At 31.2% G+C, this 15,333-nt stretch overlaps 1 protein-coding gene across 2 annotated transcripts in view; it reads right to left on the reverse strand.

Moving 5' to 3' along the window:
• The window catches only part of LOC126770539 (cytochrome P450 9e2-like), a 383,011-nt gene that overhangs the window by 350,828 nt on the left and 16,850 nt on the right, over positions 1 to 15,333 (reverse strand). The gene's annotated exons all lie outside the window — the stretch shown is intronic.

Below are 15,333 nucleotides of genomic sequence, written 5' to 3' on the forward strand. Positions count from 1 at the left end.
TTGCTGATGGACCATTACTGGTTTTTAAAACACAACAGGTACATTGTGACGAAGTAAACATTGATTTCTCATATAGTACATCGGTTTAGCGTACGTAATCTTACGTTAAATAGCAAAGAAATGAAATTTGTAAAATTTCACATATCAAATGTGAAAAATGGATCCTGTTAAGTCAACTAAATTAATTATGTATGAACTGAAAAATATTAATTATTTTGTGAGATAATGAGATACATATAACTTTGTACGAGGAACAAACATAAACTAATTACTAGTTTTAGCTCGTGTGCTGCGTACTTTACTGCATTACTTTCAGTTAAAAATTAACCTTATATTAATTATTTTGTATGTGTGTGGTTATTTTAAATAAAAAATATACATAATATGTATGTATGTATATAAATTTCCGACCATCGTTAAATTTATACAAATACATAAAGTACGAACCTTTATTAATGCATTGGTTTTATTTGAATAGTTCATAGTTCATATTAGTCGATTAGTTTTGTTTTTAGAATTTCAAAATCAGAAATAAAAAAAAGAGTGAAAAATTTAACTTTATTATCCCGTAAATGTCTTTCATATGTATAAGGCTCTATGTTAATATGATGTGTTGTTTCTATCTATCGTCTATAGTTTTGAAATTTCCAAAGAAATGTGGAAAAAGCTTTTCGTTAAGTGCTTTCAACCGAAAACTCGCGAGAACTTTGACAAACAACTTGTTATAAGTTACGATTATATCAGAACAATGTACGGTCTTTATTTATGTTAATATATATATATATATATTTAACCCTTCACTAGTAGGTTTCGCGTTAACCATGTACATACATATAAGTATTACAAAAAAATACATTACATTGATAGCACACGCGACTCTGTTACAGGCTTATACCTAGTATTAATACCGAAATATTAAAATAGCAATATATGCCAAAGTAACATAGATGATGAAACGCTCGGGACATATAATATTGTTCAGTACGTAAACACCGTTGCACTCACTATTCCCTCACCCGCATAATCCGATTGGATGGCTGAAAGAGTTTGGCCACTGGACCAACAGACGTCCGTGCTTTCTGAGGCACAGAAGTCTGAGCACTAAAAATATAGATTCCGGGCTGCTACTGAGAATTTCTGGACGGATAAACTCAATATATAATAATAATATTTAACCCAGGTTCTCGGGGTCAATGTTTGAAGCTATAACACAGTCTACTAGTGAAGGAATGGCCTAAACAAACAGTTATTTATTTTCCACTGCGGTGAGCCTGCGATTGGCTCGTTATCTCTCACTTCGCTAACTAGAGGCGAACATTCTTGTGGTCTATTTGCTTCGAACAAGAACCTAACCAGCAATTTAAGCACTTCAAAAGTATTTTGGCATATGCAAATTAAGATTATATAGGTATGGGCTATGGAACTGATTTTTTATGTTTATTTTGAAATTTTAACAATGACAACACCTTTGCTCAATTTAGGTACATCTTTTGACCGACAAACCTGATATTACATCACGTAACAATTTGTTGTAATGTTGTTTTCATGTATTATGGGATAAGAAAACAAGCTCAAGGCCTAATTACTAATCAGATATATAAACTCACGTCTATCAACAGGAAGGTTTTATTATTAGACCATAAAACTTCATTATTATTCAAATACCTTAATTTAAAAAAAATTAAGCTGTAATGCATTTTCCGATAATTAATATCCGTATTGGTAGTTAAAAAATCGTTACAATGATCATAACAGTAATCTCAAAAACAATATAAAAAATAATATGTCAAAATAATACAAAACTTTGTTTAATAATTTAAGGCAATATAATAAATTATAATTAATTAATTCTTGATACAACTTTGGAATACTTAAAACGACAAATTATAATTTTAATCAACTGTTATTAAGATAGAAGAATACAATATCAATAAGGCTACTTGCCTAACTATTTGTATAGTACCTAGCTTGTATGAATTACATATCATGAGTTCCCAGGTTAGAATCGCAGATTGGGCTAATAATAATTATATTGGCTTTCAATCAAGATATTTTCAATTCGGATTTTTTTCAATTCGGAAAAGTAAAATATTTTATTTTCATAACTCCATCCCATCGGATTATAAAAATGAATGGGAAAATGTATCCTTATTTGCGCATACACTTTTGCACTAAAATAGCTTATTAGTTTAGTTACTTTGCCTTTGAAATTGATATTAGATTTAAACAAAAGGACAATGCTATTATTTACTAAATCAAATACAGTAGTTGTTACATAAGGTCAGCCATACACGAACAACTTGAATCAGTCAGGATGAACTGCTTCCAGCAGCAACTGCATAATGAACTAAGGACTTCTACTACATATGGAACCGCTCGAACAGTTGCGACTGTTTGAAAATTCGACTGAGTTGGCAATGCGGTGAAATTTCTCCGTGCGGCCAAGCAATCGCCAGGCATATACTGACTGCTCGACATAAATGGATGACATAGATTGTGGCATGCTAATCAGTGCAATTAAATCGCAAAAACTTAATCTCAAAATCCATGTTGCAAGTGATTTGAATGAATTTGTAATCGCGACTTATTGAGCAGTTATTTATGGCAGCTGCAAGCTGTTGATTGCGGTCCGTGTATGTTGATAACTACTCGAGCAGTCCATGTATGACTGGCCTTTGACGGACTTAATGCCTGAAGGTAATCTGTATCAGTCTACCGTTAGGCTAAATACATGAAGTACTTCAACTGTTCAAATATCACTCATAAATCTAATATAAATATGATTATGTAATGGAATAGTGAGAGAGAAAACTGTATTATTTTCTCTTAGTACAAAATTTATCAAAAGTAAATAAAAAATAAAGAAACAATAATTAAATATGATAAAATTAAATGAATTATCAAAATAATTTAGTTACGAACAAACAAGATTTATAAATGAAACATTCTGTCTGCGTATATAAATTCAGTTCGCAACCTTTTATATAAATTTGTTAGCTCAATAAATATGCTTCACAAATTCTAAGATAACCATTTTAATAACTCAAACGTGAGAATCGTATAAATTATCACCTTTTGCGAGGCAGATTTTAAGAGAAATTTCGTATCAATTTGACAGAGTAGAAATACATTTACGTGGACGAGTGGTTTTCGGAAGAAGCTATTGTGTAAAATTACTTTATTATTAGATTTATAAATTTTATTTCATAGCGATTTTTGTTTTTGTATAGTTGTACTATAAACACTTTTATTTATATAAGCCGTCGATAAAATCAGGATAAAAAAAGCTAAAAGTAAATATTAACAAGATACTCTTTTAGCAATTTATATATTGAACAAAGGTATTACCTAACTTATATTTATATGTAGGTACATAGAAACATAATATAAACAACTGTTATTATATCTTCGCTATATAAATTATCTTTTTGATTAGACATAAAATTAATCATTTTATAAAAGAAAATTAATTTAATGAAACCATAAAAAAGTAAATGCCATGCGTAAATTAAAAGTAAAAGTCGTTTACAATATAAAGATACTAAATACCTTGACAAACCTTAGGAATTTTTGAAGAAGAGTATTGGTTATGGATACAAGTTATTATAAGGTGATTTTAAAAATAGTTTTCAAGTTATTAATAAGGGTCTTATAATTTGGAGTCTTGTAGAGCTGCTCAATTATCCAAATGGCTACCAAATATTAGTATTTGTAAAATACTTCTTTTTCAAAACCTACATTTGCTGTCGTGTGTATAATTTTTTTTATTTTTTTTTTTATAATTAGTGATACAATTAGTTCGATTTGTCTACGTAATTTTAAATATTAGAACACCTTAACAAAATCTGCCAGTAATTTCTATAAAAATGCAAATCGTTGTTATTTAATATCGAAAGTTTTATTAAATTTTCCACAGCGAAATATCGCAGCTGTAACAGATTATTATGCCCTATTCTTGAGTAAATAAACAATCAACTGTCCAATATTAACGGTACCGTTTTATTTCGACTGACAATGTTTTATTTTTATGTTTACAAAATATCGTTCTGAATCGTGGTAAACGTAATTATTGCGTTTTTGGACAGATAGTTAGGACTGGCCGTAAAAGTAAAAAGTAACAGCCTGTTAATGTCTCACTGCTGGGCAAGGTCTCCTCTCCCATTAAGAAAGTTTAGATTATTCCACCACGCGGCTCTATTGCAGGTTGATGGATGCATCTGTGACAGAATCTCAGTGAAATTAGACACTTGCTTTTATCTCACAATATTTTTCTTCAGCGCCGAACACGAGATGAATTATAAATACGAATTAAGCACATGAAAAATCAGTGGTCTTGCCTGTGTTTGAACCCGCAATCATTCACGCGTTCTAGTCACTGGATCATTTCGGCTTCTAGATTAGCTGGCCGTAAGCTTAGAGCCATTATTTACTTGAACTGATTTGGCTTATGGATTGGCTAGCTAACAACTGCGCTGTAAGTTAGTAACATCTTGTCTCCCTGCTGGTCTAAAGTCAGCCTCTTTTCTCCTGAGGAGAAGATTCGAAGTTTATTCCACCATGCTGCTCCAATGCGGATTGGTGACACATGGGGCATATTTTCATCCAAAAATTTTCGATGACGCTGCCTGGGTTTGAACCCGCGATCTATAGTTACGATATTATATAAAATAAAAAAATTCTTGTTTATTCTATACGTAAAAGTTCAAGTTTTTTAACGATCTTATAAATTGAACCCTTTAAAAATGACTACGTTTTTCATTTAACGTAGAATTAGAAAAACTAGACCAGAACAAACTGGAACATTCCGGAATCGATTTTAAACGAATATTCGAGTATTCTATTTGTCTTTATCAAAGGAGTCAAACGTTTTGAAGCGTTCGCGTTGAATAGACCCGAATGACGTTTGACAAAAAAGTGTGAAAAAGAGCATTTTGTGATGATAAATATTAGCTTCTCTTTGATGGAATATCATTGTAGTTGCTTAATTATAGCTTTGTGACTTAAACTTAAGCGAACCAAAATACAGTACGTTCATTTTAACAAGTCTTCAGATAAATTTATTTATTATTACCTGTAAAACTCACACAAAATAACATGATATATTTTTCTTTACTTTGATGGTAGCATTAAAATTGCAAATGAACGGAGTGGTGCTACGAGCTACAAGTGCTACGAGGCTACGTGATATGTACTACGATGCTACGATATTTATATTTTACACAAGAATAAGCTATCGAGTGATGTTGTTGATTAAAATAGCTTTACTCTTATTTATTATAAGAAACTATAAATTCTGATACCAACATAGAATCTTGGGTACAGCACTACGGCTATGAACTTAGTTTCATACATAAAAGTCAATGTCGAAATGGTTTCATTGGGATTTTTTTTTGATATGAAACACCTATTCTATCTATCTGTGGGTTATAAGACTGATTGTTTTTATTATTATTATAAGAAAAATATATTCACTTCACTAACGAAGCTTTTTTTATTTATTTCACTCCATATTTATTTATTGATTTTCATTATTTATTTACATAACCATCATTTTCAGTTTTTCACATCTCTTGATGGCAAAATTTTTGTCATTCTTCAAAGTCGTTGACTTAAAATTGATAAAAAATCTGTCTATCAACTTATAAATACGTTATATCTATACATGTATAGGTTCACACGACCTACTGACTTAAATTAATCATTTACATTTATTCACTAGACCAACGTAACGTGTATGAATATGTAAGCTAGATCGGATCTATTCTAGTGAATAATTAATACTAACAATAAACAACCTAACCTAACCTAACCTTATCATTCGTTTATCAATTAATATTTAAGAATAATATTCGTTACGTTAACAATAATATATATTTTAGTGCTTGTAATATTGATTCAATTTAAAGACAATTAGTTTTGTTTGAATGCCATTCTAATAAATAAAATTTACGATTTCAACATTAATCCTATTAACAAAAATCCAAATGTGTGTTAGTTTGTGTGTTAAGCTTTCAAGTTATAAAAGTTCAACCGATCCTTAATAAATTGCAAATACGTCGTCAGGGGTACAGAAAAGGACCTGCAGCCTTACACCGCGTGAAGTCGCGGGCGGAAACCATTATTACATTTTTAAACGATCTCGAGAATGAAGTATACTGAAGCGCAGAGTTACACGAAATTATACCTAATTGATTCGAAATAATAATAATATCCTGGGAGATTTTACACACACGGCCATTTGATCCCAAATTAAGCTTGTGCTTTGGAAACCAGACAACTGATATACTACATATACTACTTTTCTTTTGTAAATACATACTTGTATAGATAATTACACCCAGACTCAGGACAAACAGACATGTTCATGCACACAAATGTCTGTTCTGGATGGGAATCGAACCCAAAACCTTCGGCGTGAAAGGCAAGTAACTACCAACCACGCCAACCGGCTCGTCAATTCAACTAATACATAAAAACTAAAATAAACAAGATGCTTAACTAAAATAAGCAAAGCGTCTAATTATTCGAACCACCGACCGAAAACACACACGCTAAACGGAAACTGGTTTGTCAGGTCAACGCAAATGCCACCCTGTATATAACATTTGTATACGTATACGTTGTAGATAAATAGAAATAGCGCACCCATTTAACGAGATTGACTGCAATTATCGTTGCGTTGCCTACAACGGCTGTCACCGTGTAAATGATAGAAATCCACTGCCAATTAAGTTGATAGACGTTTGACACCTGAGTGGATTGATACGTCGATTAACTTTTCGGTGTGGCTTAGTCACGTTATTTAAGATTAATTGTATTATAATAGTCAATGATTTGTCTATTTTAAATAATATATTTATGTTGACGATAGAAACAATTTAATTAATTATTTTAGTTATACTTAATCAAATTATCTTTTACCTTTGTTAAATTTGCAAACGTGGCAAAAAAGTAAAATAAAATAAATTATTCTTTAAAACAATTCAAATAATGTAATAAATTAAAAGATATAAAAAGCTGCCGTTGAAACGTTACTCTTTAATTAATAAATTGCAATACGTAACATTCCGATTTAAATGAGTGAGCCGGTGTAACTTCAGACAAAAGGGACGTAACATCTTAGTTCCTAAGGTTGGTGGAGCATTGGCGATGTAGAGATAATTAAATTTCTACGAATTCCTTGTATTTTAACGTAAACATCTTTGTGTTTAATACTTTTATCTACATAAATTGGCAATCTGTTAATTATTCAATCGTTAATTACTTAATTAATCTACCTAGGCTTAGGATATTGTATAACTTATTTATTATTAAAGTTAAGGCTATTGATAATTACGTTTCGTGACAGTTTAATACAATTTTAAGCAATGCTTATCCATTCGGTAGAATAGTTAAACAATACTCGTTATTATTGTTAACTTAATTTCAATATATTTATAAACAAATGTTTTTTTACACAAAAATAATAAATTAATATTGTATACAATAGTTTATCGTAAATTTCAATTCTTAAATATACTATTATGTTAACCAATGCATCGTGAAAATGTATAAGTTGAGAATTTAATTTTTATAAAGCCGTTGGTCCTGCGCCTGAACTCTTTCCGGTCATGTCGGATGGCCATCCTATCGGATTATGAGAGTGAGGGAAGAGAGAGTGCACCTATGTTTGCACACACACTTGTGCACTATAATATCTCCTGCGCAGTTGGCTAATCTCTCTCGAGATTGGCCGCCGTAGCCAAAATCGATCTGGAGGACATTATTATTATTATGTTTGCATTGTTTGAGTTGCATTTGTCGTGCCCACTAGATGACTCGAAGCGCGCGTGCCTGATGACGTCAACAAATTATCATATCAATATAATATATACATATAGATGCATACATTGCGCTAACAAGCGAGTTTTCCAGAAAATTAAATAGTTTTTCTTACACTAGTAGTTATGATTTTAAGTTAATGAATATAATATTTTATTATAATTTATTATAAATATATTTGTAAAAAAATAAACATTGTCGATTGAGTAAAATTAAAGAGTTGAGCCAGTAAGGAGTTAAGCTGCCCTGTGTCGGGCTTCTTTGATACTTTTCATTTTACGGCATTACGGTGGTATTAACTGCACTACAGTTTTTCACAACCTCATATTAATTGCATCGGTCAATGAACTTTCAGGTGAGATTAAAGTTATTAAAGGAGCAAACTGACTTATTCCCTTTTTATTATTTTTTTCATAGTCATCTCGGTTTCTCGCTACACTGGTTTTATTAAAACATTTTATTAAATATTTTAAAGGAATAAAAAAAAATTGTACGAGTAAGCTTTTTACAAAGAGGAGCTATGAATTTAATACCTTATAAAATCAAATAATAAATATATATATATAGTACTTATATATATGATATGAAATAAAAATTAAATTCGTTTCACAACATAATTTTAAACATTGCTTAGAATATAGATTCTATCGAGAAGAACTGACAACACAGTAGTTATTTTTTTATATAAATATGTCATATCTGAGGTAAAGGTTTTGAAGCATATTCCACCAAGTTGCTCCAATACGAATTGATGGATACACATGTGGCAGCCTTTCATCAAATACATGTAGATATCCTCGAACATAAAAATAACAAATAAATCTTACGAAAATTACTAAATTACTACCTGTTCCTCGCGAATCCGTCACTCAAATTTCGTTTTCCATAAATAACGTAGTAAATATGCCTAAGCAATTATCAAGCCCCTAGGCTTACTCAGAGTAATATTTCAAGAACTCATGAGTCATGAAGAGGTATCATACAAACATACTGAGCCGAGTTACTTGCACATTTGTAATATTAATATAGATAGCTATTTAAACATTTAAAAACATCATCATGAGGTCTCTTCTGAAGTTAGTTGGTTTTCATTTTGTTAATAACAATATATTTTATTCTTTAACTGCCGGAACAGTATAAGAAATAAATGTTTTACATCAATACGTGGGCCCAATTTAATAAGCCAACTGAATCGTACATACTAACTACTTTACATTTCTTTTTTTGGAAATCTTTCAATATATAATATTATAGTACATGAAATTATACTGAGATTCGCAGATCAATGAATTGTTTCAGTCAAAAGCACTTAACAAGAGAACTTCGGAAATATAATTTAGCACTGAGAGACATAATCCGTTGACATATCGAATTCAGCGAATGCGTCCGACTCGTCCGAGGGCCACCGTAGGGAACGCATGTTACTTAGTGTGACTATAATTGCTGCAAAGCTAGTCACTCGGAGACAGATCTATACGAATGCCTTGCATTCCGTTTCAATAGAATATGTAAGCATCTTAAACGAATCCAAATGCGTGTATATATACATACTGAATGAGTATTTAAAGGCATTGCCTTTATAAAGATTTAAGTACGTTTGTTTTATAAAATAAAGGAGATCGAGCATTTAATTTTGAACAATGAGAACACAAAGAAGCTTATGAAAAACTGCGCCCACAATTGATATCTGCATGAATTTTGATTCGTTTTTAAGCATTTTATTTCGACACAAAGTATATATTTTACAAACGGCGAGCTTATAATATATATATTTTGTGTCGGTGCTAACAGCATTTTCCACTAGTTGTAGTATAGGACCAACTGGTTTGCTTACTATAAAACCAAACCCGTTCTGAGCTTGCTTACCGAGGCACGAGAGTATCATCGCTATTAACTGCTACAGATAATTTCATAACAAAAAATCCAATAACGTTTTATCGTCCCGGTTTAAACACAGGTCCACGAAATCTACAGCCATGCTAGAATAACCGATGAGCGGATAGTTTCTACACAAACGGTCTTGGTTGCTTGTGCAGCTGGTGAAAATACTTTATTTATAATACTTGAAATGCATACAAGAGGTAAGCCATTAAGCAAATTCAAATTTACAATTTGATATTCACTGCAACTACCACAATCAAACATCCATTTGCGAGACAGCCATGATTGATCGCGCATATCCGTCAAGATAGAGCAATTTGTTAGAAGTGTGCTGCAGTCATTGGATGCAGAACACATCTTGGAAATAAACCAAAATGGCCGAGTGATCGAGATTATGGGTTCAAATTCAGATACTATTGAGTTTTTCGAAAGTTAGTTTAAGTTACAATCGTACTAAAAATGAAATAAAAAGTATGTGTATAGTGTAGAGTTTTTGATCCACACAACAGCGTTTTTAAAAAAAAGAAGAAGAGCGCTTATTTAATACCGCCATTTTATTGCTGGACAGAAAGGTTAAATAATTGACTCTATTTGTTGATTTGTCCCACTGCTGGGCTAAAGGCCTCCTCTCCTCTTTTTGAGGAGAAGGTTTGGAGCTTATTCCACCACGCTGCTCCAATGCGGGTTGGTAGAATTCACATGTGGCAGAATTTCAGTGAAATTAGACACATGCGTTCTTACCACAGGGCCATCTCGGCCATGTACAATCTGTACAACTTCTATTATCTTATAAAATGTCGATTCAACAGTCCTTACATGACCTTACTTGTAAAGTGTATTTTAATTGATTAATGAGCCTTTTTAGACATGCTACTTATTTCGTCCATTCACTCATCACAATATATTACACCGCCAGACTAACCAGTTTGAAATGTGAGTGAGTCAGTGTAATTAAATGTACAAAGGACATATCATTTCAGTTCTCATGATTATTGGCACATTGGGTAGGATTTATTTATTTGTAAAAGCGCACTTACAACAAACATATAAAGCATTTAAAAAATGAATTTATAAAACGTTAATAGTATATCTAATAGGCATGTCCATTATAAGTGTACATATCATTTTATTATTTTTTCAGGATTGGTTAATATATCTTACAGTGCCAATGTTTATGCGCGGTGGTGACCATATACTATCAGGTGGCCCATTTGATAGTCCGTCTACTGATTTTAAATAAAAAAATGAATAAAAAATTTTAAAAAAAACCTTGTGACAGACGGTCAAATAATATCTATAAGGGTTTTTACACAAAATTTAAGAAACTCTAAAAACAATATTGATCTACTTTCTACAGATTATTAAGAAAGTACTCCCCTTAAAATATTATTCAGTATAATTCTTTTAATATTTGAAATCTAAATTGGAACTTTTTACTGAGTTATTATTACTCTTTGCTTGTTATCCAAATATTAATTAAATTTCTTAAATCCAATCATCTTAGATATTTAGTAGTAAATAATCCAAGGTTTGTCTGACCTTGAGTCCAAAAGCCCTTAAAATATATTCGAGTAATAATTCGAGATCTTTATGAAAAGAAAATATTACTTTTATTTAAACTAGCATGTACTTAGTTCACATGAACGTCTCGAGTATTTGAAAGTATTTTAACCTTTAGCAGTCATTGAGCTGCTGATATATTGAAAATTGCAAGTGGAATTAGAATGAAGCTAACATTATGTTAGGATGCTAATTTTAGCCAGTAAAACAATAAACGCAGAGACGCAAAGTAAGAGCCTTGAACACATTCCCATACAAGCTCTCAATTGGAGCCTTTAAAGTATATTTTGAAAACCTGGAATAAAATTAAACAGGAATCTTAATGCAACCGGATGGTTGTACACTTTGGACGCCCTCTGCCCCAGCTTAGGACAATAGATCTGACAATAAAATCATTCCAGTAGTTTTCATGTTTTTTCTCACAAATATACAAATATTCTATAAAATGATATTATAGTGCTATTTAGTTCGAGTCTGTGTTTTTTTAAGGGTATGTCTGTGTGCATAATTTAAAAACTTTAATCCGACTTCGTACTTTCATTCGACGTGTAAAAGCACACATCAATAAATTTTTTATTAAATTTTTTTCAGCAGCTGGAATTAACTAGCGAGGATTTTTCATAATTAGTAAAGTCCTACTGTAATATTAAATCAAATTATCAACATTAATTAACGTATTTATTAACATTTATTTAGACAAGTAGTACACGAATATTTTTTTTTTCCTTTTCATTTTCCAATTAGTCTTACGTGGTGTTTTTAAAACAAAAATGTCATTCGAAAAAGTCACAGATCTGTTTAATTGTAACAGCGCCCCAAAAATCCTTCCAATATATGTATCGAATGTATGTAGACCAATAGTATAGACAGATATGAGCAGGTTTCCAGCGCAAAACACCAGAAATAATCTTACCAATCGTTTTCCTAAATATAACATCCAAGTATACCCTTAAAACCGTCCGAGAAAAACATACCTATATAAACGATCGATCGGTTACAGCTCATAGCTAGTAATTCTATATTCAAAATTGACGACCGAAAATATTATACCTTTTTAATTTATTTGATTTCAAGAAAGATAACATACAAACTCTTTTGACGAAGAAACCATATATATGTATTGCTTATAATTAAAACACAGACTGAGCTTCATGTCAAGAAGAAAAATCGAAACTTGAACTTTTCTATACGACATAACCACGATTTTTTTTGCAAATTTGTTTATGAAGTTGTCCATAAATAAATAATTACAGATATTCACTATCCTATGATTAAGGACTCGTAGTCAAACAATACAAGGGATAATTAATAATACAACTCACTTTTAGTAATTATTTCGATACTCACTAAAACACTCTTAATAGAATTTCGGCCACGGTAAAACTACCAAGAACTATGTAACTTCGTAAAAGATGTTACATGAATAGTGCGCAAGTATGAGCAACACTATTATATGTGCACTCTATTCTCTCACTCTCGTAATTTAATGGAACGGCAACCCAACAAAATTGAGAGAAATACCCAATATTTAGTTTTGCCTCGTGATAAATTGATAAGCTGGCATTTTTAATTAAGAATTAATTCATGAAAAAACGTTTGTATATTAATAAGGTCAGTGTTCACCTTTTGTAAAACCTGATTCATTTTTTTCGCTCAATTTAAAGATAAATTCCCTCTAAAAGCTTCCAGACAAAGCCGATAATTTTATAGGCTTTCACCTTACATTATTAGAGGAAAGATTAAATTGAATAATATATTTTTGACGAAATTATATAAATTCAGATACTTGTTACTAGGGTTCCTCGGCTAATATTATTGAAACTTAAATATGATGCTAATTATAAAATGATCGTACTATTTATTCGGTGCTATTAGTTTTTAATAAATATACGCGAAATTCATGTAAAAATAAATGATTTGGTCTAAATAACACCCCATCTTACTGATTCCACTAAATTAACAAAAGGGCTGGTTCCTTTTTAGGCCCAGTGAATCTAAATTGCGATTTAACGAGAAAATAGTTCAAGCGTATTCTCGTAACAAACATATATAAATAATAAACATGTTAAAACATTATTCTCCTTATGTACGGAGTCGAGTAAAAATATATAACCATTGGTCTTGGCCCGAGACGATAAAGTATAATTAGGATCTAAGACAAGTTAAGCCTCGTCGTCTGTGAGGCTGAGGTACTTCGTTTCTCATTTACCGACAGTTAGGCCCAGTCCTCACCAGCAATATTGTACTATAGATTTTTTTTTTTTCATTAAAATATTACAAATTCATTTTGAACCATGAAGTTTTTATGTTATGTAATCCAAAACATGTTTTTTTTAATTTGAAAATAATGAGTATTATTTTAATAAATTTACTTACAAGCTTTTTACGAAAAAAAAAGAAAGAATACACTAATTCGTATTATAACAATTTTAATGTTCTTCCCATTTTTATAAAAAATCAAGAAATTTTTTATCTATATACGATAGTTGTATTTTTTATTTATTTTTTTGGTAATAGGTAGTCAGACTATCACCAGGGTCGCCTGATGTTAAGTGGTTACCATCACCCATAGACATTAGCATTGTAACACATATTAACCTAAGGAGGAATGAGGAAATGAGGAAAAAAATGAGGAAATTAGATGTTATACCCCTTGTGCCTGTAGTTCACTAACACACTAGCTCACTCAACATTCAAGCTACTTACACAACAATACTAAGCATTGCTACTTGGCGTTAGCATATATGATGAGTAGATGGTACCTACCCAGACGGGCTTTGCCCTACCACCAAGTAAATGCTGCTATTAGTCGCGAAAATAAAGATCTATGTTTTGTTCAGCTCTCGATAGCAATAATTTTAACTCTTCTTGACATGAAGCTGATTCAATGCTTTAAGAAATATGCGTTATATGTGCAACTGGCAATAAAGACGCGATATTGTAATCACACACACACACACGTACATGTTTAAAGTACCGCATGTGTATACACACAAGCACACACGCTCACTAGTGTCGGCACTATCGCACATTATAACAATCTTGTAATGAAATCATTAATTTAGTAATAACTACATCTACAAGAAGTATTCATATAATTCTCGACCTTATGGAAATCATATCATCCATAGAACATAAAACTTATGAAAGTGACATGTCTTTCGTTTGTTACAATTTTAATATTCAATATCAACGTAGCTAAAAGAACAAATATTTACTGGGATTAGATACTGATAGATTTTAGCAACGCACATATTGATTATATACATTATAACTTCGATTACTACCTGTCCCGGGTGTAACATTTCTTGAAAAGTCAGTGCATTTAACTTATAAGTTTTCTAGTGTGTTCTATATTCCCAACTATTCATTTTTATATGCTTATATGCTGACGCAGTCATATTTATGGACATTGTCAAAAATGAAAGCAACTTGACAGTCCAAGAACTTTTGACACAATCGCTGTGAAATTATAACAGATTAAAAAAAACTTCTTTTACGAGATATTTCGAACTTAAAAAAAATACCGAAAAGACAGCGACAAAATATATCTATCTTTTATAAAATATAACCCATAAACAAATTTGTCAAAAAGTATTAATCATTATCAAATTAATTTTAGACATAATTTTGATATTAATATCATTAAAAAAAACTATTGTCTTTTAAACTTTGGAATTTGAAACAGTTGTTTTAGAAACATAAAGAGATATTTAAGTAATATTTGAGGCGTGTTGTATAATGCATGAACATAATACGGGTGAATAGATCGGTGGGCATTTATTGGTAAAATACCGAACCGTCAAAGTTGGTCGGGCGAGTGAAGCTTTAATTGGTAAAATAGCATTCATATTTCATTGTAATGAAGTGACGTCATTTCTATAGGCAGCTATATTCTATGGCCAATGTTAAACTCGTAATATTTAAAGCATGTCATATTTCCGAGCTGCGCCGGTTCGAACCACGAGTAAGTTTCGTTTAATTACATTAGGATTTCATTATCATTAACGATATGTCTAATTAAGTCTGTTTTAATGGGGGGTAATTTAGCTACCCTCGCGATCCACCCTC

This window comes from Nymphalis io, chromosome 9 (genome assembly GCF_905147045.1).
Source record: "Nymphalis io chromosome 9, ilAglIoxx1.1, whole genome shotgun sequence".
In the NCBI taxonomy this organism is placed as follows: domain Eukaryota; kingdom Metazoa; phylum Arthropoda; class Insecta; order Lepidoptera; family Nymphalidae; genus Nymphalis; species Nymphalis io.